Below are 23,007 nucleotides of genomic sequence, written 5' to 3'. Positions count from 1 at the left end.
CACCATGGCCTATGGACATGCCTGGAGGACAGGCAGGTAGTGTCTAGACTGTTAATCGGTTCAAGATTGGGCCCAGCCCACCATGGGTGGCACCATTCCCTAGGCAGGCTGTCCTGGGCTCTATATGAAAGCTAGCCATGCATGAGCCTGATGGAACCAGCAAGCAGAGTTCTCCAGGGTCCCTGCTGTACTTCCCAGGCCGTGTGTTCTCTCCTGAATGCCTTCTGGCACAGCAAGCAGGCCTTACCTTCGGCTTCCTGGCCTGACTCCCTCAATGGTGGCCTGTGACCTGGAAGGGTAAGCCAGATAAACCCTATCCTCCCCAAGTGGCCTTTGATCAGAGTGTTGTATCACAACCATAGAAGGTAACCAGAACATTGGCAACACAAGGCTGCCTATGGTCAAAGAGTGGTAGCATTGACACACTGTGGCTCACAAACAGTTACTGTGCTGTCTACAGATGTGGAAACTGAGGCACAGATGAAGCAAGGAACCCGCCTAAAATTTTAGTACTAACAAGTCTCAGGCTTGAACCCCAGTCCCAAAGAGACTGCTCTGGTCTGGATGAGTGGTCCCCAAAACCTCCAAGGCTTGGTCTCCGGCTAGGGCACTGTGGGGAGGTGATGGGGCCTTTAAGGGATAGGGCTTTGTGAAAAATGGACGGGAACATTAGAACCCCAATCTCTTCCTCTCACTCCTTAGTTTCTCCCATTATGTCACACCAGTGGGTTGGTATTTATCCAGTGTGAGAATGAGCAACTTTTCCAATGCAAATGTGACATTTGTGTTTCTCTGTGGGGAATTTATTTCCTATTCTTTGACTGTGTTCCATGGTTAGCACCTTTTTCTTATTTGTTTCCAGGAACTTTTTATATATTCAGAATATTTATGGTAATACAAATCTGTAATAGTTTCCAGGACTGCCATAACAAAACACCACAAGCCAAGCAACTTTAAAAAAAAAAAAAAAAAGTCAGAAATGAATTTCTTTCCCAGATCTGGAGGTTGGAAGTTCAGGAACAAGGCGTGGGCAGGATTGGTTTTTTTCCCCCCTCTGTTGCTGGTAGACAGCCACTTTTGTGGTAGATGGCCACTTTCGTGGTAGATGACTACTTTTGTACTATGTCTGCCAGTGTTTTCTGTTTTGTGTGTTCACATTTTCTCCACATGGTAGGAGCAACCGTCCATCGGATTTGAGCCAATGTTACTGGCTTCATTTCCATTACTTCCTCATTAAGTGCTTGTCTCCCAGTGCAGTCACCTTCTGGGGTCCTGGCAGGTATCAGGACTTCAATATAAGGCTTCAGGGTCACCAAGTTCAGCCCACGCCAGAGCCCCATGTTTGTTTTCTCCTTTGTGCCTGTGTATTTCTCGTATTCGTTGCACAGAACAGCTTTCTGAGATCCCTGAACTGGAATGCCTGCGTCAAATCTACTATAGAAAATGATGCTTCTCCCTCCCCACACCCCCAGTCTGTCTTCCGAGACCATGGAGCTCATGGGAAAGGATGCAGCCGAGAGCTCTGAAGTTCCTTTGACCTGAAGGCGCCAGCGACAGGCAGTCCGGCGACCTTGGGCATCGCTTTGCCCCATCAGCGTCTCAGAGTCTCTATAAATGAGCTAAAGATAGCCAGCGGCGGGGCTGGAGGACACAGTGAGGTGATGTCTACCCAGTGTGTGGCTCCCAGCCTGGTGCGTGGGCGGGGCTTGCGGGCAGTGGCTATTGGGACTGTCCTGATGAATTGAAGCTGGCGTTTATCAAGCACCCAGGGTATGGAGGGAGTTGGGCCATGATGTTCTAGTTGCCTGTAGAAAGAATGAATAAGCAAATGTAGCCTGAAGTCCTCGTGTGTACTCACTGGGGACTAATGGCCTATCAAGGGCTCCCTGGAGGACACCACGCTGGCAGGGAGACAGTGCGATTTGGCACAGGTGGCCTCAAGCCGAGGAGTGGAGGAAGCCCAGAGTCACTGTGATGTGGTAGGGACAGATCCAGGGTAGCTCCAGGAGATGACAGGAGAGAAAGGAGCTTGGTGGCTTTGTATTGTACCCTCTGAGTCTTGCTGACACCCACATACTGGGTGACACCCACATCACTGGTCTGGCTGTCCAGAGTCGGGGATAGACAGGAGGCTGGAAAGAGTTCAGGCAAAAGCCAGAGAGAACTTCGCAGGTCTGTGCCTGCTGGAACTGTCTTGGGATCAGTGGCTGAGTAGAGAAGATGGTTTCCGCCTGCCCACCAGCCTGTCAGGCACAGTGTGCCCCTAAAGCAAACCTGGACTTCAGGGAAAGGACCACCTGCTGGCCCCCTCAGGGAAAGGACTACCTGCTGGCCCCCTCAGGAAAAGGACCAGCCTCATGGTCTGCAGGGCACAGGTCACCGTATCTCTGCCTTCCCTACTGACCCAGCAGAGCTTACACTGTCCACCACCGCAAGTGAAGCCATGATGGGGGTTCACATGCTCCAAGGGAAACCGCAAAATGTACAGCTGATTTTCATAGATCCCTGGGCCATTTCTTCCATGGGCCCCTTGTATTTTTCCCATCTCCACTAGGACACAAATCCCTAGGAAGATGTGCATGAACGTGTGTTATTATGAGTGCACATGTGTGTGAGTGTGCATGTCTGCTCCTAAAGTTGATGCTGGAAGTCTTCTCTATCACTTTCCAACTTATGTTTTGAGACCAGGTCTGACATTGAACCTAGAATTCATTGATTTGGTTACGCTCAGCTTAGCAGCCATTGAGCTCCAGGGACCCCCGTATCCCTAGACCTATGGTCAAGAATATTGCAGCCACACCCACTTTTTCCCCTAAGATCTTCGTGCTTGCCTGACAAGCATGTTATTGACGAAGCCCGTTGCCCAGCCTCCTCCTGCAGGGCTATTTTTAGTATTGGCCTTTATGGGCCTTTGTGGTTTGGTGGGAGGAGACGGCTGGCTTAGTATCACGGTCCGAATGCTTTCAGACTGAGACAGGTTCCTCCTGCCGCCTTGACATGCATGTGGGTATCCGGGACTGTAAAAACAAAGCAAATGGTTAACCTCTGGGGAGGGTCTCAGCCACTGCTAACAATCGCCCTTCATATCCCTCCATGGCCAGAGGAATCCACGAGGCTGTTAACTCACATATAATAACCCTTAAACACTGTCATTAACTCACCTCTCATTCCTGCAAACTGCCCAGGAAGGCTCTCGATGTGATCGATGGCTGCTCTTAAGCCAGTACCCAGCCGCTCATGCACTCGTCTGGAAGCCTGTGGGCAGTGTTGCATAAATAGACTAACGGCAGCATCGAAGTGTCCATACCTGATGACTCTAGGAGAACCAGAGGCTTAAGCTCCGACAGTCCTCTGTCTGTTCCCTGTCCCTAATCCCCCGCAAAGGTATAAGGACTGAGTGACCACCTGCCAGGGGTTACATGTGAGGTGCCAGACCCCTTTCAGGACATCACAGCAAACCCTCGTTTATATCGTGGTGTAGGTCTGTCCGTTTACAGATGGGAGCTCCAGAACAGGCCCTGGGACCCCATCTCATTTCAGGCTAGTGCTCACTAGTGCTGCTGTTTCCTGTAGAAACCCAGGCTCTGGGCTGGCTGTGGCATAGATGGTGCTGGTAGTTATGAGCAGAGGATGGGATGGAGAGGAGAGCCAGGAAGGGAGCTGAGCGCTTGATTGGCTCGCTGGCTTGCGGTCAAGGGCACGGTGCTCACCCAGAGGCTGCACACACGTCCACGCTGCACTTGGCAATGGACAGTGTTAATATTTAATGAGCCGCAGTGGCAGCGGACAACTACTGTTTGCTCAGCAATTCACTCTCCCTCCTCCCTGGAGGCTGAGGAGGATCCATGAAGGATCACAATGGCCTGCAGGAGGCTCTGGGCTGAGGTCCCCTCCGGGACTCTCAGCATCCTGTCTGGGGGGCAGTGTCAGCCTGACATGAGTCACTGGCCTGACCCTCCGTCTACCAGGGTGGGAAGAGTAGTCTCGGTGCTCAGGGACCACCGGCTGCAGGGTCCACTGACACAGGTGCTTCCTGTGTACCAAGGACTGAGTAGCCAGTGTCCTCGCTGGCTGAGAAACAAAACTACAGGGAGGAAGTGGGCTATGGGTATATGCCTGTCATCCTGGCACTGAGGCGGCTGAGGCAGGAGGATGTCTGCAAGTTTGAGGCCAGCATGGATTGCAGAGTAAAACCCTGTCTCAAAATACAATAAAATGGCTGTGGCTCCTTGGGTAGAATGCTCACGGAGCACTGTGAGGCCCTCGGTTCGATCCCCAGAACTGCGTAAGCAGAATATGGCGGGCACACTTGTGATCCTAGCGCTGGAGAGGAGACAGGAGGGTCAGAAATTCAGAGCCATCCTCAGCTACATAATGAGTCAGAGGCCACTCCAGCTCCACGAGACCCTGTCTCAAACTAAAACGAACAGATACAAGAGTTGCCGATGGTTGTGGTCTATGTGTGGTGCGCTTGGTAGAAATAGTACATTGTGTGTTTGGCGGGAATCACTTTCCAAGTCAGAGTTCAGGACAGAAGGGGGAGATTTGTAGCTGGTGATCCCGACCCTGAAGGGTTTGGGGTACACAGACCTACAAGTGTGAGGATTGCGGGTGCTGGAGAGGGGTAGTATAGGAGCCCCAGCTGGCAGCTGCCTTACTAGTGGCTGGAAGTATAAGGAATCCTAGGACTGGATGAGATACGGCCTTGGGGGTCCTGTCTCAGGTCACAGGATTCCCTGGTGGAGGATAAGAGAGGAGACCCTGAGGGAAAGCAGAGCCTGGGGCCTGATCTAGTTGAGGGACCAGGTGATATGATTTCCAAAGGGACCTGATTCTGAGTAGAGCTTCTGCTCGTTTGGGACAAGGCAGATCTGTGACTCCCACAAAACACGCTTGAACTCCCGCTGACCAGCTACAAATGACTCATTGGAGGTGGTGTCAAACACACAGATGCCTGGATCTCACACCAAAAAAGAGGCTCAGTAGATACAAAATACCTACTATGGGGATGTGAGAGGCAGATCTTGCAGAGGACTCGGGTTCAGTTCCCAGCACCCACACACAGGGCAGCTCATCACGCCACCGCATCCCCACCCCATGGCAAATGTCAGAGGCAGTGTTTGAACCCAGACTGCCTGGTTCCAGAGCCCGTACTTTCTGTACCTACTATGCCAGCCCTTCTGTAGCCAAGGACAATCTCCTTCCGTAGCCAAGGACAATCTTGTTGATCTTCCCTGTGCAACCTTCTCTCTGGTCTGCGGTTCTCAGAGATTTGGAGCTCATTGGTCAGCCTGTGTTTTGGGGTTCAGAGAACAGGGAGGTCAGAGCAGGTCAGCACCATCGGGACTGACTTCCTGTACCGTGTATGTACAGGTGAATGTAAGGGGCAAGAGAGGAAGAGACCCAGGTTGGAGGAAGGGAGTGGGAGTGGATAGAGGAGAGTGTTGGCTGCGCTAGCCTGTTGGGGAAGGCTGTGCGTGTGAGGAGGGGTCAGGGCAGTGACGGCGGGAAACGGACTGGAAGTCTCATCTGAGAGGATCTCTCCTAGAGTCACCCTAGGCACAGTGAGAGAGCACGTCCAGCCCCAGGAGGCCCAGCCCCAGCTGTGATTGGCTAAAGGCTAAGACAGTCTCCTTTCCTCTGACAGTGATTGGTTGTAGCACGAGCATAAGACACAGCTCTAACCAATGGCAGGAGTTCTGCTAGGGAGATCCCTGGGGTGAAACACTCCCTCTTTGGAAGGGGTTTTATCCACTGTGTCCAGTTGATGACAGGAACTACAGCAGCCATCTTGCAGCTGTGAGGTGAACAGGCAGAGAGGAAGGCAAGAAAGAATGAGAGACAAGACCTGGAACCTTGAGGGGGCCTGTGCTACTGAATAAATCAGTCTTAGCGATCCCCAAGCTCAGAAGAGCCGATGCGAGGTAATTTTCAGCATCGTTTAAACCATTGTCAAGCCCCTGTTGGGGTTTCCTGTTACCTGGACTAGAAGTAGCTACCGTACACCTTGCATTAATTAAAGTTTATTAAGCATTGATTAGTCCTGGAGAGAGTCACGTACGTATTTCACCTCACAGCAGCACGGCAGAAGGGAGGACCTGACTTGTCTCCGTCAGTCAGTCTGTGCTGCTCACCAAGCATAGAAGCCAGCGGCTCAACCAGGGAGTCTGGAAGTCTGAGATCAGAGTGTAGCAAGGTCGTTTCTGTGGTTCTGCCCTGTGGAGTATAAGTGTGGAGGTGAGGCAGGCAGGCAAAGACAGACAGACAGACAGACAGAGAGAAAGAGAATCAGGAGGAGGAAAAGAAGGGAGAATTCTGCTTCTGCTCATAGAGAACCAACCCTATCAAATTGGGCCCCACCCTCAAAATCTTTTTGTTGTTGTTGTTGTTATTGTTGGTTTTTTGAGACAGGGTTTCTCTGTGTAGCCCTGGCTGTCCTGGAACTCACTCTGTAGACCAGGCTGGCCTCAAACTCAGAAATCCACCTGCCTCTGCCTCTCAAGTGCTGGGATTAAAGGCATGCTCCACCACCACCTGGCCTCATAATCTTCTTAATGGCCTAACTCCAGACGTGGTCACTCTGGGGACTGGAACTTTAGCGAATGGATTCGGGGGGGGGACACACTTAGAAGGGGTATGACTTTTAAAAAGACCAGCTTGCAAGGAGACCGAGCTGAGATGTCAGGACAGATCTGACTGATTATTACAGTCACTTTGTGTGTGACAAGTTGTGTGTGTGTGTGTGTGTGTGTGTGTGTGTCTCAAATGTGGTGGAAGGTAGACCCACACATGAGGTGGTCCTCCAACCCCTACATGTGCCCTAACATGTTCACTCACGCACGTGCACACATGCATCATACACAGAGATTTTTTTTTTTAAAAGATGTGGCTGCGGAGCTGCTTCTGTCTCAAAAGTGAGCTTTTTCTAGAATTTCTGTAGAACCAGGCAACCTGTGTCTTAGAGAACCTGGTTTATTCCTCTTTGTGTATTGCATTCTACATTCAGCCCTGTGTAAGCACACCTATGTAGCACACGCACTCACACACATGCACGCCATCCCCTTTAGGGGTGAGCAGTACTCTACCGTGACACTCTGTCAGACAGGGACACACACACACACACACACACACACACACGCACATGCCATCCCCTTTAGGGGTGAGCAGTACTCTACCGTGACACTCTGTCAGACGGGGGCTTAGCACAGCTGTGTCACACACACACACACACACACACACGCACACACACACACACACCATCCCCTTTGGGGTGAGCAATACTCTACCGTGACACTCTGTCAGACAGGGGCTTAGCACAGCTATGTCACACACACACACACACATACGCACACACATGCCATCCCCTTTAGGGGTGAGCAGTACTCTATCGTGACACTCTGTCAGACAGGGGCTTATCCTAATGTGACCCGCTGCCTTCCTGAAGTTGCATGTTTGTTGCTCTCTGCATCCAGTTTCCTCTCTGCAAGAGTCACACACCATCTGTGCTGCTCGCCAGAGGTGACACATGGCTCCTACTCCAAATAGCTCTGGTCCCTCAGTGTCACCAGAGAGTCTGCGCCCCGGGCCCTGTAGGACTCCACTTGTTCTTCACAGCCGGTGCTTAGCGTCTTCACAGATGGACAGTTAGTCCTCTTTCTATCTAGTCTCAAACCTTCATGCTTCGTTACCACCCTCCCTGCCACTGCGGAGACGTCGGGGCTGTGAAGTGGGAAATGTCTTGGTTTGAAAGAGCAGGACAGAAGTGAATGCCTGGGTATGCATCCCTCCCGACTGTCTGTAAAGGGCTGCTTACGGGTCACCTCCCCTCGCTCTAACTTCACAGAGTTCACTTCCTGGTCTGGCCCCACCGGTTCCCACCGGTTCCCACCAGTTCCCACCAACGCCATCCAGCCACCTTGGTTTCTGCCTCCCCCCCCCCCCCCCCCCCCGCCCCCGGGGAAGCAAGACCGCTCTGGGCTGTTTTCATTCTGGTTCCTGCGGAGGTAGCTGTCCGCAATACACCATGCCCTGCAACGTCCGGACCTTCATGATGGCTACTAGGTTTGTCCCCACATCAGCCAGGTGTCCAGGAATCTTTGCTGAGGGTGGAGCAACCTCCACAGGCCCTGTCCTTGGGCGGTGGGAACCTATTTAGGGTATTGGCTCTACAAGGCTCAACCTCAAACCAGGTAAGGGGGAGGGTGGCTCAGTTCTTTTTAACACAAGGCAAGTCTGAAAAGTGCTACCTGAGACCTACCTCAGGCAGAGTACGCTGGGCTCCTTCTACTGCTGTGAGGATCGCCATGTGACAGGTGTGTGTCTTAATCAGGGTTTCTACTCCTGCGCAAAACATCATGACCAAGAAGCAAGTTAGGGAGGAAAGAAAGGGTTTACTCATCTTACACTTTCTACATTGCGGTTTATCACCAAAGGAAGTCAGGACTGGAACTCACATAGGGCAAGAACTTGGAGGCAAGAGCTGATGCAGAGGCCATGGAGGGGTGCTGCTTGCTGTCTTGCTTCTCCTGGCTTGCTCAGCTTGTTTTCTTATAGAACCCAGACTAACAGCCCAGGGATGGCACCACCCACCATGGGCCCTCCCCCCTTGATCATTAATTGAGAAAATGCCATACAACTGGATCTCATGGAGGCATTTCCTCAAGGGAGGCTCCTTTCTCTGTGATAACTCCAGCTTGTGTCAAGTTGACACACAAAACCAGCAAGTACAGCGTGTAAGAATCTCTCCATTCTACCAACACTGCTCCAGGACAGCCATCTTGCCCTGTGGAGAACTCTGACCTTGTCTCTCCTTCCAAGGGTGAGAGGAGGTCCAGGTCCCACAGGTCCCCAAGGGGAGAGTGTCCTAAGTCACTGTCAACCATCCACACAAAGGGAACTCCACTGCCACCTCTGACGCCAAGGAGACTCGAGTGGCTGCTAGACAGACATCTACGTTTGCCACGATGTCTCTGATCACACCCGGGGTTTATAGAGCTCGGTAGGCCTTGACCTCAAGTTGCCCTGGACTTTTCCAAGGTTGGCAGTTGTGTGGTTAGTTTAACTGTCAACTTTAACACATCCTCCAATCACTTGGGAAGAGTCCTAATGAGGGATTGCCTCAGTCACATGGCCATGTCTGTGGGAGATTGTCTTCAATTCCTTAATTAACATGGGAAGGTCCAGTCTGAATGAAGGTAGTAGTACTTCGCCCTGGCTGGGCCCTGGACTGTGTAAGAGCAGAGGAAGGCACCATGCAAGCCTCTATTCTCCCTGCTCCTGACTGGGGCTGGGAGGTGACCAGTTGCTTCACGCTCCAGCCTTGACCCCACTCCCACCCCCAAATGAAGAATTACAACCTGGAATGGTGAGCGGAAATGAGCCCTCTGTCCTCTCAGCTGCTTTTCTGGCAAGGTATTTTGTCGTAGAAACAGGAAGGACTTGGGATATCCACGGCACTTCTTCCCGTTAGCAGGGGCGTAAGCGGAGTGGCGGGCTCACTCTCCAAGTCTGTGCTGTGAATATGATTGTCTCGGTGATGTCCACTGACCCGACCCAGCTGCTCTGGGAACACATGCTGCTTGATCCTGGAAGCTTACGGCTGAACTTTAAGGGTAGCTCTCCCCACACCCCCAATAAACAAATAATTTGAGACTGGTGGACTGGAGGGCCAGAATCGGAAATAACCCAGTGACAGACACTTTCCAGAAAGCCCAGGACTGGGCAGCTGGGCCTTGGGGTTTAGTTCCTACTCAGAGACACCCATGAGGAATCCTCGCGCCATGATGTCCTCACATGTCCACAGGAGACAGATCACTCACTTCCTTGGCATAGGACCTCGGTGGGGTTTCCCAGCCTTTCTTTGTCCCCTTGACTCACTCCTTCAAATGACGACCGGCCTGTACCTCATTTGTTTGTGCGGCACCAGGAATGATGGATGACTTCCCAGCCTGCTTAGGCAGGCAGAACCCTTTATAGCTAGGGTCACTGGACACTTGGGGACTAGACCAGCAGAGGCCATGGTCACTTTGGAAAGTGACAGTTGGTAAGCTGCTGGGGGGGTGGTAGTTGAGGAGCCCCGGAGTCAGGGTTTGGATCTAGAGAGGCAAGGGTCATAAAGGTCAAGACGTCCCCCCTGCAGCCACTGACAGCCACCAACCAGGGTCATAAAGGCCAAGACGTCCCCCCTGCAGCCACCTACAGCCACTAACCAGTGACTGCAGCTGCTAGGAGAAGGAGCTATGGGGCAGCTTCGTGGCTTTATCAAGCTCTGTCATGGCCTGGGTTTCAATCAGGCTAGTGAGCTATGACCTTGAAATGTGAGGTTGTGGGGAAGGAGAGAGAAGAGAGAAGGAAGGGAAGGAGGGAAGGGAAGAGGAAGGGAGGGAGAGAGAGGGAGATGGAGAGAGAGAAACACATACACACACACACACATGCATGCTCTCATGCAGTCACTGAACACCTACTATGTGCAAGGCCACAAAGTTCCTCTTCACTGTGTAGAGGCAGCTCCAGTGTCAGCCCAGAGATGCACAGGACCTGCTGGGCCCTTTTGGCACTCAACTGCACTCTCTCTACTTATAGCTGAGAAAATAGAAGCTTGGAGAGGGAAGGTCCTCAGCCATGAGAAAGGACCAAGATTTCAGCCGAGTGCCTGCCTTGGGGCCCCCATCCCACACTCTTATCAGCTCCTACTGAAAGATTTGTTCGCTTTCCTTAACTTCCCTCATCTGGGCTCAGGGGAGTTAGGAATGGTTCCCGAGGCTCACATGACAGTTGCTGAGAACACAGCCAGGTGCAGGCTGGCACTCTGGGATCTGAGACAGGCGGGTAGAGAGTTCAAGGTTAGTCTGAGCTAAAGGCAGGGAGGGGCTGAGGGAGGAGCCTCTTCCAGTTTCTCTTGCCCTTCACTCCTCTTTGTGACCTCAGCTCCTTTAATGCTTCTGTGGGGTCACCTTTGGTACCTCCCTTTACCCCCTACCCTGGAGCTTTGGCCCCCGAGTGACAGGTGCATCAGGGCCCTGGCACAGCTGGAGCAGTGGGCTCTGAGCTCAGGGATGCCTGTCCCCGCCCCCTTCTCTTTGAGGCTCAGAGGGCATAAGTTAGATAACCATGACACCTGTTTTAAATTAGCCTTCAGAAGCCTCCGACAGCTGAGAAATTATTTAACAGGGAAAGAATTGAGTACATGAATAAATATTAATATTAAATCACAGCGTCTCTCGATTTGAGGGGAAAGGAGGGGGGCCCCTCAGTAAGAAACAGGCAGCCTCGGAGGAGAGATGCTGCCGAGCATAGTCTGAGGACAGCTCATCGGTCACCCGGTCCTGTCAGAGCCGCACAGAGACTCCATCTGTCAAGGAGGCCGGCAGGTGGCAGAGGTGACTTCTGAGAGTCCTGTGATGGCTCAACAGGTATCTAGTCTGAGTGAGCTCCAGCCTTAGCCTCAGGCTGTGGTGGAGGATGGTGGAGGAGGGACAGTGCCCATCAGGGAATGGCTTCCCATCCCAGAGCCCAGAGAGGAGCAGCTGCTTGCCATGCTCTCTGTGGGAGCGGCTGCCTGCCATGGCCTCTGTGGTGCTTCCCTATGTAACAGCGCTAGTGTGCATGTTCAACGAGCGCTTTGGTGTGAAGACAGACGTGGATGTGAGCCAGGCTGAGACCTAATTATCCCCCCACAGGTACACGGACTAAGCCAGCCTTCCAAAGGAAACATAATAGAAACCGTTCTCCTGGAAGCCGCTAGAGGCATCTTCCTGGTCCATCTGGGTGCCCCTGCACCCTATGCCACATTGAGGGAAGAAAGGCTGTCCTGGAGTGGGAGGACCCAGGACAGGTCAAGTGCCTAAGGGCTGGGAGCACGAGGAAGCTGCTCCTACCTTCCACGCCTACATCACAAGTCAATACTAAGCTACAGTCAGTTACTGTAAATAACAAACTACTAAGCATGAGTTATGCACTCTGCTTTAACAGGTGGGCAGAGGGGTCCTTAAGGCTTATGGAAACTACCCGGCATCCCCAAGACTCAAGATCCTGATGTCTGACCTCCTTCTCCTGTGACCCATTCAGACATTTGTCCCTGTGACCAAATACTTCACAGGGAAGGACGGTGTGTGTGTTGGGGGGGGAGGGGTGGATTTAGTTTGCAAATGACTTCAAGGGGTTGAGTCCATGGTCACTTGGTTCTGTCTTTGCTCCCTGGTGAAGCTAAGCACAACAGTGGCATAAGTGGGTGAGAAGGATGCTGTTCACAGCCTGGCAGATCAGAGAGGAAGAACATCAGAGACTGGGAACAACCCTCAAAGGTACCCCACCCCACTGCCACTGCCACACTTCTTCCAGCAAGACTCCATTTCCCCAAGTTTCCAAACACACCGCCCCCTCCCTCATCAAGATAGTCTTACTAGCCAGGGACAGAGAATTTAGCCTGTGAGCTTGCGGCAGGCATTGCACATTCAAGCCACAGAGCCTGGAACCCTCTTTCACTGGTACAGCAGTCCCTCATCCCCCTAGCACCCTTTCCTTCTATGTGCCCACCCCAGTGACACCCTTCCTGGCCTTCCACCTTCCGTTACTGCCACCAATTCTGCTCTCTTTCTTTCTGGAACTTACCACTTCCTAACACTACATTACGTACAAATCTGTTCCTTGGATGCAGTGGATCTCAACCTTCCTGATGCTGCGACCCTCTGATGGAGTTCTTCATGTTGCAGTGACACACACACACACACACACACACACACACACACACACCACAAAATTATTTTTGTTGCTATGTCATAACTGCAATAATTTTGTTACTGTGATGAATCATGAATGTAAATATTTTTGGAGATAGAGGGTTGCCAGAGGGGTTGTGACCCACAGGTTGAGAACCACTGAGTAGGGCAGATCTAAGGACTCCGTGTGCACTGCAATGGTTTCCCAGGTTCTAGCCCACTTAGCCATAAGCCCATGAAGGTAGACACTTGGTCTCATCCACTCGGAGTCTTTAGCTTCTACCTTGAATGAATGAACGAATGAATGACTCAGCTGGGGAGTGTTGGCGCACGCCTTTAATCCCAGCACTTGAGAGGCAGAGGCTGGCGGATTTCTGAGTTTGAAGCCAGCCTGCTCTACAGAGTGAGTTTCAGGACAGCCAGGGATACACAGAAAACCCTGTCTCAAAAAAACAAAAAAAACCAAAAAACAAAAAACAACAACAACAAAAAGATTGAATGAATGAATGAATGAATGAATGAATGAATGAAGAGGTATGTCAGGCATGAGATACAAAGGGTTTTGCTCCTGACACTTGACCTTGTGCAGGAGGTGTCCTCAGGGATACCGATGCTGTGACGTGACCTGGAGGGAACTGTGGGCAACACAGCAGTGGCTGCCCATGACAGAATATGTGCAAGCATGAAGACCTGAGTCTGGTCCCCAGGACCCATCTACAAAAGCCAGGCCAGTGTAGTTGTGTACACTTATGCCGAGGAAGCAGAGATGGGCGGCTCCCTGGGGTTCACTGGTCAGCCAGCCTCGCCTAGTGGGAGAGCTCCAGGCCATTGAGAGACCTTCTCCCTCAAAAAACAGATGCCTGAGGTAGACAATGCCTGAGGAATAACACCCACGGTTGACCACGTAAAGACACACACACACACCACACACAGAGAGAGAGAGAGAGAAAGAGAGAGAGAGAGAGAGAGAGAGAGAGACTTGTGTGCATAATGCAACCACACACACATCAAAAAGAAAGCAAGCTCTAGAATAGGCGTCACCACGGGGAAAGACGAGGCTGTAAGGAGGGTGACTCAGTTTCCCCTCCCACTCCAGATCCGACGTTCTTATCGCTGTCTGCTTCTGAGCACTCTAGGCCCTTTGCTGAAATTTGGGAAAGCACCCAGTCAGCAGCGGACACAGAGAGACCAGCTTCCCTCCCGCCTTCCTTCTGCCTCCCGTTCCTCCTGACCCAGCTTACAACCTGACGCCTATTGGTGCTGATGAGTCCTGCCATCGCGAGACACAAGCCTTATGTCCCCACCCTCCACATTTGCTCTGCTCCGCTCTGCCACTTACAGTGACTGAGCCACCACTCGGCTCTGCTTATTGTTTGATTAGGGCTGCGCCAATGTGGGTGTAAAAGGCTGTGCCTAACTGTACTACAACACACCCTGACCCTGCGTTGGTCTCTAGGGACCAGAACCCAGCAGCATCCTGTCTTCAAGTCCCAGATCCTTCTTGCTATGGACACTGGCTCTTCCCAGCACACCCTGGAAAGAGGCAAAATGCCAGCTCCTTCTCTCTACACCAAGTGTCCAAAGATGGCAGGTGTTGGTGGTCCAGCAGAGACCTTCTCTAGGGATCGTTATCCTATTTCCATCTCTGCAGAGTGTGGGGGACTTGCCAGTACCTCTGACTCCATGGGATGCTGTCCCTGGACCTAGACACTCGTGGGCCCTTTATTTAGCTCAAGCTTCTATCTCAGTGAAACAGTGCTCACCCAGTCACACACTGAGTGATAACGGGGCTGTGTCAACTCTGTCTGGTGAGTTCTTCTAAAATAGAAGAAAGTGGAGTCAGAGAAATATATATATGTGTGTATGTGTGTGTATACATATACACACATGTATATATATACACACATATATACATGTATGTGTATATATGTGTGTGTATGTTATATACATACATATGTGTGTATATATGCATGTATATATTATATACTATGTATATATGTATGTATATTTTATATATATCATAGAAAAAATATATATATATTCATGTACATTCCAAAGATGGACTCAGAAAAGGCTCTGTGGATATCTGTTCTATGTCAGGAACCCATGTATATGGGGATTGAGTCTTCTGCTTGTTGAAGCAAAACCTGGAGTGCCTGGAAGATAAAGCTCATTGACCAGAAAGTGGGAAGTTCCCAACCTCTGGAATGTGTCTCTTATGGGTCATCTAATCCTGCTATTCCTGAGTCCTGTGTACCTCATACAAGCTGTCCTGTAGGGATATTTCGAACTTCTTTTTGGTGACTCCTGAGTCTCAAATGAACATCTACTTATACTTACTTAGTCATCACTGATGGGTGGTTGGATGGATGGGTCAGAGGATAGATAGGGTGGAGGAAAAGAGGGATGATGGACAGATGGATTGATGGGAGGATAGATGGATGGATGGATTATGGGTAAATTGGAGGATTGATGGATAGGAAAATGAATAGATGAAAACATGGATGATAGGTGGATAAGTGAGTGAATGGATGAATGGATAGGTGGATAAGGAGATGGATATCAATGTAATGAATGGGTGGATAATGGATAGACCCAAGAGAGAATAAATGGAGGCATACATAAATGAATGGATGGATAAATAGATAGATGGGAAGGAGGATGGATGGATGGATAGATGAGAAGATTGATAGATAGGTGGTGAATTGATGAATTACAAATGAATAGGTGGGGGTATATAAAGACATAGATAAAGGATAGATAGATAAATAGATGGGTGAGTGTATAGGAGGATGGATGTTAGGTAGATGAGTAGATGGATGAAAGTATGAATGGATTGATGTCTGGGCCAATGATTGATAGTTACATGAATGTGGAAAGGAATGAATGAATGAATGAATGATGGATAGATGATGGATGGGTAGGTAGATGGGTGGATGGATGGATGGATGGATGGATGGATACATGGATGGATGGATGGACAGATGGATAGGTGCATGGATGGATGGATGGTGAATGGATGCCACACACAACTCACTCTTAAGCTCTGTTAGCTCATGAATGGGGCATTCAGTGAAAACTAAGCTACCTGGATCTGCCACACTCCTGGCTCAGAAAATCAGTTCTATATAATGGAATAAAGTATTGAGACTTCAGCCCATGGATTTTAAAGCACCGTTTTGCTCTCAGATCTGTGAGCTGTCCCCTTCCCACTCACGGTGTGGAACCTGCAGATGAGGAGGCCCATGGCTGTGAACTGGCAAAGCTTTTCGTAGATGGCATCTCAAAGTAACTGGCAAAAAATGGATGCATGCACACAAGATTATATGACAGTCAAACAATGTTATAGAAACACGGAGGAGGCCATCAGGACTGATGGGAGTGAGGTCAGAGGTAAGCTGGAAAGCTGCCAGTGTGGTAAGAATCCCAGTGCCATCGTGACTGCCAGCCTTAAACTCAAACACACTGGAGGAGCCAGGAGTAGCAGCGGCGGCCCATGCCCGCCTTTAATTCCAGCACTTGGGAGGCAGAAACATGTGGATCTCTGAGTTCTAGTCTACAGGGTGAGTTCCAGGACAGCCAAGGCTACACGGTAAAACTGTCTCAAAAAAACAAATAAAACCAAAACCAAACCAAGCCAACCTAAAAAAAAAAACCTCCCACACTCATGTATTCTTAGGGCAGGGTTGATGTCAGGTGGGCATGGCTGCCTGAAGCTGGGCTCCTCTGGGCTGTCGGAACTGTGGGTTCAGTTGCCCAAGCTCAAGACTATAGGTTGGGCCATGTGTCCATTCTGGAGTCTACAAATCAATGATGCTCTCCTCTCAGAACAACACAGGAGATGCCACATCGCTAAGCATATTTGAACCATGTCCTTGCCCCTGCCCTCCCATTGACTAAAGCAAGTGACATGACCGAGCCCCACCTTGATGAGATGGGCAAAGGGAAGAGGGAAGGAGTAGAGATTTATTGAACAAGGGTCCAAGAAGTCACACGGTGGCTCGGGGTTAGGATCAATGGCACACCATCCTCACTAGCTATGTTGCTTTGGATGGAGAACTCTCCCTGAGTGTGCTTCAGTCTCTCATTTCAGAGTCAGACATCACTGACCACGGCCTGTCTGATTGTGGGATCCCTGTGATGTGATTCCAGTGAGCATTGGCTCTCTGATCTCATGATCTCACCCTTGCCATTGTTTCTGCCCTCGCTCACCCTCCTTTCCCTATCCTGAGCCTCCCCTCCCCTCCCACTCCACCCCCACCACCACCCCCCATCCCTGGGGTCTCCACTCTCTTCAAATATCGGGAAATGTCCCCAAGGTCCCTGATCTCGGTCACGGTTAAGCCCAGCCTGGGAGATTTGCTTGCTTTAATCTCTCCACGTAAATTAATCCTACTGAACCTTAAATCATTCTCCACCAGTGAGATGCATGTTGGGGCTCCCACCGTCCGTGGCTGCCGACAGGACAGGCTGTCACACTGACGGGGTTCTTGTCTTAAGGAGAGCGTGTACATAGAGATCAGAAGCTCTGAGCCTCAGGAGCCAACACCTATATATCTGTCCAAGCCTCGATGCGTGGGGATGGGGTGGGGTGGGATGGGGGGTCCCTACACCCATGTTCTTCTTGAAGTAGAAGCAGGGCTATAGAAACACCCCCTCCCCCAGCCAGCTCTCTGTGACCAGTTGGTCACCATCTATCCCTTGGAACACGTGCCAAGTTTCTTTTCTCGACATATGGGAGCTCTTTATAGCAATGATCTCAACCTTCCTGACGCTGCGACTCTTTAGAGCTGCTCATATGTTGATGACCCCCAACCATAAAATTATTTTGTTGTTGTTGCTTTGTAACTTTGTAACTATAATTTTGCTTCGGTTATTAATCGTGATGTAAACATCTGATAGGCAGAATTTCTGATATGATGAATAACTTATGTGTGACTCCCGTGAAAGAGTGTTTCCAGTCCAAGGGGTTGAAACCCACAGATTGAAGCCCATTGCTTTGTAGCCTTCTTGGGAGGTTGGACAAAGCAGCAGTGCCTCTTTGTACATAGACTTTGGGTTCAAATCCCAGTCAGGGAGGATGCTTTGTGCATTTGTAAGTGACCCTATGTGGTCACCTGTAAAATAGGTTGCTATGTCTAAGACTGTTTGGCTCAGAGCTGGCTTGGGGAGGGTGCCATAATTATGGGAAGGGCACAAAGGGAGAGGGGCCAGGTAACTATGTCCCATGGTGAGTAACTGAGTGATGGGGAAGTGGACTGTAGACTTTCCATCTCTCTTTCTCTCTCTCCTCCCTTCCTCCCTTCCTTCTTCTCCCCCTTTCCCTCCTTGCTTTTCATGTCTCTCTCTGTGCCCAGTATCCCTCCAGAGCCTCTGCGAGCTGCTTGAACTCATCCAGGTTTCTCTCTTAGATGTCTACAGTGGCCCCACCCCACCCCATTTCTCCTTTTCTGACTTCTGACTTCTGAGGTTCATTCCCCCATAGCGGCTGATGGCAAGACCTTTACAAAATGTCTCATGGTCCTTCTTCAATCTCTAGTGGACTTTTCTATTTATAGAACAAGGCCCAAAGTCCACAGAAAGCTCAGGTGACACCCTACTTTACAGACAGGGAAAGCCAGCCAAGAAACCCCAGCCCCAGAGCCAAGCTTGTGCCCCTGTTCACCTCTGTGTCTCTCCACTGCCTTCAGCCATGTCAAGCTCCTGGCCTCCCTGGGCTCACAGGCTCCAGCCAGTCTCAGAGTCTCCCTCATTCGGTTCTGCTTTCTCAGGCTTCTCTGTCTCCTCTTGTGACCATTGGCCTCTGGGTGACATCGACTGGTCCTTCAAACCACCCTTCCCACATTTGCCGAGGGATAGTCTGGGGCCCATTGTCTTCCTTCTGTAACTCCTCCCATGACCTTTGGCTTCACATCTGCTTCTCCAGCAAAACCACACAGTGAGCTCTGGGGCCACTCAATTGCCACAGCCCAGCAGTACAGAGGGTAGACACTGCATTCCCACAGTTCATAGCTCTGGGAGGGTAAAGTTCATGGTCAGGCCCCTGCAGTTCAGCTCTTGATGAGGACCCTTCCTTGATACTGTATCCCCAGACAGAGCGAGAGAGGAGAGAGAGAGAGAGAGAGAGAGAGAGAGAGAGAGAGAGAGAGAGAGAGAGAGAGAGAGAACTGGTAGGGAGGGCTCTAGTCTTCCTCTTATGGGCACACTAACTCCACCAGAGAGACCCACCTCCAGGACTTCACCTCCTCAAGGCCTCACCTCCAAATCCCCTCCTGCTGGGGGCTAGGGATTTGATGTATAAATCCTGGGATGGCACATTCAGTTGACAGCAGGCAGAACATTCTGGATCACAGGTTCCAAGCTCCATTCTTGACACTAAGGAAACATGAGAGACCTTTGCTGACTGACAAATGACCAAATGAAAGAGAGCAAAGGCGGTCAAGGGCGTGCTGGAGAAATGGCTCACTGTCCTTGCAGAAGGCCTAAATTTGAATCCCAAGATCCACATTAAGCAGGTCACAACCATCTTTAACACCAGCTCCATGGCATCCGGTGCCTTCTCCTGCCCCCACCCCCCAAGGCACCTGCACACATGTGTGCATGGGATCCGGTGCCTTCTCCTGGCCCCCCCCGCCACGTGCACATAAGCACATAAATTAATCTCTTTTAAAAGTAACATAAACGGGAAAGGTAATAGTCCTTTTGGATAGCAGTTGAAATTGGACTGGAACCCCAGCTCCCTCAAATATCCCAAGCAGTCTGCGAGCACAAAGGCAAGTCACCATTCAACAGAGGCGCTGGCTCTGATTGGCAGCCACCTCCCCGGTTGCAGAGCTCTCAGTTGTTTGTAGAGTTTTCCTTTTTTCCTCTAAACATAGAAGCACACTTGAAAAAAAAAATACCAGAGGAGGAAAGGAAGTCACATCGAACTGCTCTGATCTCCCAGCCGTAAACGACACCTCTGGGATGCGAGCCCACCTGTGAAATATTGCCCGGCGATTAGATCTCAAGCCGTGAGATATAACCATGAATTTCCATCTCCACCTTGGAAATACAGTTTACTGTTGGATCAGGGGTGAAGTATGGCTTTCTGGTTGGTGCAAGCCGGTAAAATACGGCCTTCGATCAGATCGCTGTGGAGAGAGCAAGGACACTCGCTGGGACCAGGGACTTCACCACAGCCTGGCGAAGGAAATAGAAATCCGTACAGGAGGAGAGAGCGTGAAGAAGGAAATTGATGACAGTGACATTTGGGGACTTCTTGAAAGTTGTCAGCATGAGGGGAGGGAACTGGCAAGTCAAAGCATGTGCTGTCCTCTGCTGGGTGACAGCGTGAGGCAACTGAGATGCCCCCCATGTCCCACCCAGCTGATGAGTGCTGAGATGTCCCCCCATGTCCCACCCAGCTGATGAGTGCTGAGATGTCCCCCCCACCCCCCATGTCCCATCCAGCTGATGAGTGCTCAGCCTGGGCAGGTTCCTCTGGTTCCTGGAGAAGGGTTCCAGGAAGAGCCATGTGGGGTCCTGTAGGGCTCAGCCCAGTCTCTAATATGAGAGCGCAGGCTCAGAGTCACACAGTAAGACAGTCTGGTCTTGGTTTATAGCAAGTACTTGCCTCTCCATGTCTCATCCCTGGCTCCCCATTGCTGCCACCGTCTTCTCCCTCCCTTCCTCCTTTCTGGAGAAGAAACAAACCCTAAATTTAGATGCTAACACTTGGCTCAGCTATAGCTTAGCATGCCCAGGCTCCAGTTTAACACCTAAATCATGTGACTTGGGTGGTACAATGCTCACCATGCCAGCCACTCTCAGCCGTGTCCAGAACAGGTTCCTGTCTCTGCACTGTCCACAGTTGACCACTGACCTTGTTCCAGTAACGGTGTCAGGATCCACTCAGGCCACTATGCACCAGCAAGCTCAGCTCTGTTCCACAGCATGACAGACCAGCCCTGTCCCTTTTGCTCCTTCTCCATAGCATGACAGACCAACCCTGTCCCCTTTGCTCCTTCTCCATGGCTCACAGCTGCTGTCCCAGGAGACACCCCCCCACACCCGAGAATGCCCCTGCACACAGCTTTTCCTCTGCACATAGTTTGTTTTCAGAGAGCTCTGCCCATAGCAGACCCCCACTGGCTGGTATCCTCCCTTCCACTCTTCTACCCTTGCATGCAACTGTGAAATGAAACCATTAGTGCACCTAGCCCCGGCCTGTGGCAGGCAAGTAAGCTATGTGTGTACACATGTGTATATACAGAGGGAAGAGCATGCGTGCACTGTGTGCATGTGCGTGTGCATGTGTGTATGTGTAAGCATGCATGTTCTGGGCACACTATGTGTTTCTGAACGTTCCTGACACACTATTGAGCCCAAGCCATCATTTTCCCCCTCTCCCTGCAGAGGGGCTCACATTCTCTCCTGTGGTTGCCGTAATGTTGTCTGTGGCTGTGCTGGCCATGGGGGGCTGGAGCTGGCACCCACCAGACCTTAGCTCTCACTCTGTGTTCTCCCCTGGTGTGGGTGCTTAGAGAGACCCTGGGAGGGAGGGAGGCACGAGCTTATCTCTCCAGAGCCAGGCGTCTGGCTGGCCTTATCTAGGATTTGAGCTTGTAAAACATGGCTGCTATCATACCATCTCCCAGAAGGAGCCTGGGTGCTCCCAAGGGGAACCTTGTGCTGTTGATTATGACTCGTGATTCGATGGAGAGTAGGGGACCCTGTCGGACTACAGAAAGTCCACTGAGGAAGCCGGGGACACTGGGGCCAGGCCTGACACCATATTAGAGTGGGTACTGTTAGGGTGTGTAGAGTTCCTATCTCCTTCTCCCTGCAGCGGGAATGCAGCTGGGGATAGGGGCTGAAAGCCCCTAGGAACTCAGCAGTAGAACATTCTAGAAGAAAAGTGAAAGCAGTGTCTACATTATTGGTTCGCTACTTTCACCTGTTCTTGGATAAGTACTTACTGGGTGCCAGGCCCTCTTTAAAAGGCCAGCACACTGGTCTTGGAGAACGAAGGTTGGTTCTAGAACCTCACTCAGTCTCCCATACTTTTGAGCTATGTGACCCCTGGCCGGTCCCCCTGTCCTCTCTGGACCTCGTGTGTCCAGTTAGAAAAGTGGTACCCATGGCATGAGGTTATCCGAAGGTACTCTGAAGGCAATGAGTGTGAAAATTGCCTTACAAACTGTGGAGTGCCGTGCCCACAGGAGTGACAGAGCCGGAGTGACAAGAAGACCGCAAGTACTGCTCTGATTTGCTACGGACTCTGGGGAAGGTGGGATGAAGCAGACACATTGCATCCGGGGCAGAGGGGTCAGCATCTGCAGGAGGGCAGGGTCAGGCCCCAGTGTGGGCCCTGCCAGGGGCATGAGAGCAGACGGCCCAGGCCAAGCTGATCTGAGGCTGCCTTGCTGGGCACTGGGAGGCTGGGCCCATCTGGCCCTGTTTTTCTCCTGTCACTTTGGACCCTTTTGCGCAGAGCTCTCGACTGTCACCGCTTGCCTCTGATTCCCTTTGAACTTGGCATCTGTCTGGGGCTCCCTCTGGCCCGTCCTGTGGCTCAGATCTGTTGGCAACCCTGGCATCTGTTCCAGGAGCAGGAGGTGATTCTAGCTCCAGCAGCTGAGTGGGGGAGGGCAGGACAAGGACAGGTCCTCCTGCAAGGTATGGCCCTATACCTTCCTGACACAAGCAAGTGGCACCTGCCTGTCCTGAGAGCCCGACAGGCAGCTTCCTTCCTCTCTCCTTCCTTAGGCCTGCCAATGGCTTTGGTCCACTTCAGCATTGTCTCCTGCCTGACTTCTGATAACAGGAAAGATTGGCCACACCCAGCTCTTGCTTAGGGCCAGCAAGCCTAGATGGGACCAGCTCTGTCATTTGCTGGGGCTCAGCCTCCAGTGGCCTGTCCCTTGTCTCTGTGCAGTGGAGATAAGGCCAGATTGAGCTACTACAGGACACAGCTGGCCTGGACTGGCCCAATCCTTCCTGCCTGTGGATAGGGGTAGGGCTCTGAGCCTAATGTCTGCATCTGGTTCTACGCAGACACCCTGAGCCTCAGTTCCCTCATGCAGAAGATGGGGAGAAGACACAGCCTAGAGCTGATGGGAGTCTTTGATAAGCTCATATGTCCACAAGGCCCTGAGAACCACGCCTGGTATATCATTGACACAGCATAGTCGCAATCATCGTCACCATTCCGACCTAGTGTCTTTGGGAGCCTGGTCTGTGGCAACCATGAAATCACAGAGAGGGCAATGGCCTCCTCAGGGCTCAACACTGGACTCCTGGCCCCTGT

At 51.3% G+C, this 23,007-nt stretch overlaps 1 protein-coding gene and 2 long non-coding RNA genes across 3 annotated transcripts in view; 1 reads left to right on the top strand and 2 right to left on the bottom strand.

The window, feature by feature from the left end:
• Igsf21 (immunoglobin superfamily member 21) overlaps window positions 1-23,007 on the top strand; it is a 224,779-nt gene that overhangs the window by 39,375 nt on the left and 162,397 nt on the right. The gene's annotated exons all lie outside the window — the stretch shown is intronic.
• Window positions 2,816-5,351, bottom strand: LOC116096938. The gene is made up of 3 exons (XR_004121161.1): window positions 5,168-5,351; window positions 3,162-3,255; window positions 2,816-3,017 (listed from the first exon to the last, which is right to left on the bottom strand). It is a non-coding gene; the product is annotated as an uncharacterized LOC116096938 (long non-coding RNA).
• On the bottom strand, window positions 6,005-10,854 carry LOC116096935. Its single transcript, XR_004121158.1, has 4 exons — window positions 10,464-10,854; window positions 9,357-9,512; window positions 8,258-8,340; window positions 6,005-6,216 (listed from the first exon to the last, which is right to left on the bottom strand). It is a non-coding gene; the product is annotated as an uncharacterized LOC116096935 (long non-coding RNA).

This window comes from Mastomys coucha, unplaced genomic scaffold (genome assembly GCF_008632895.1).
Source record: "Mastomys coucha isolate ucsf_1 unplaced genomic scaffold, UCSF_Mcou_1 pScaffold18, whole genome shotgun sequence".
Lineage (NCBI taxonomy): Eukaryota > Metazoa > Chordata > Mammalia > Rodentia > Muridae > Mastomys > Mastomys coucha.
The sequence above is the reverse complement of the archived record's forward strand: the minus strand, read 5'-3'. Positions and strand labels throughout refer to the sequence as shown.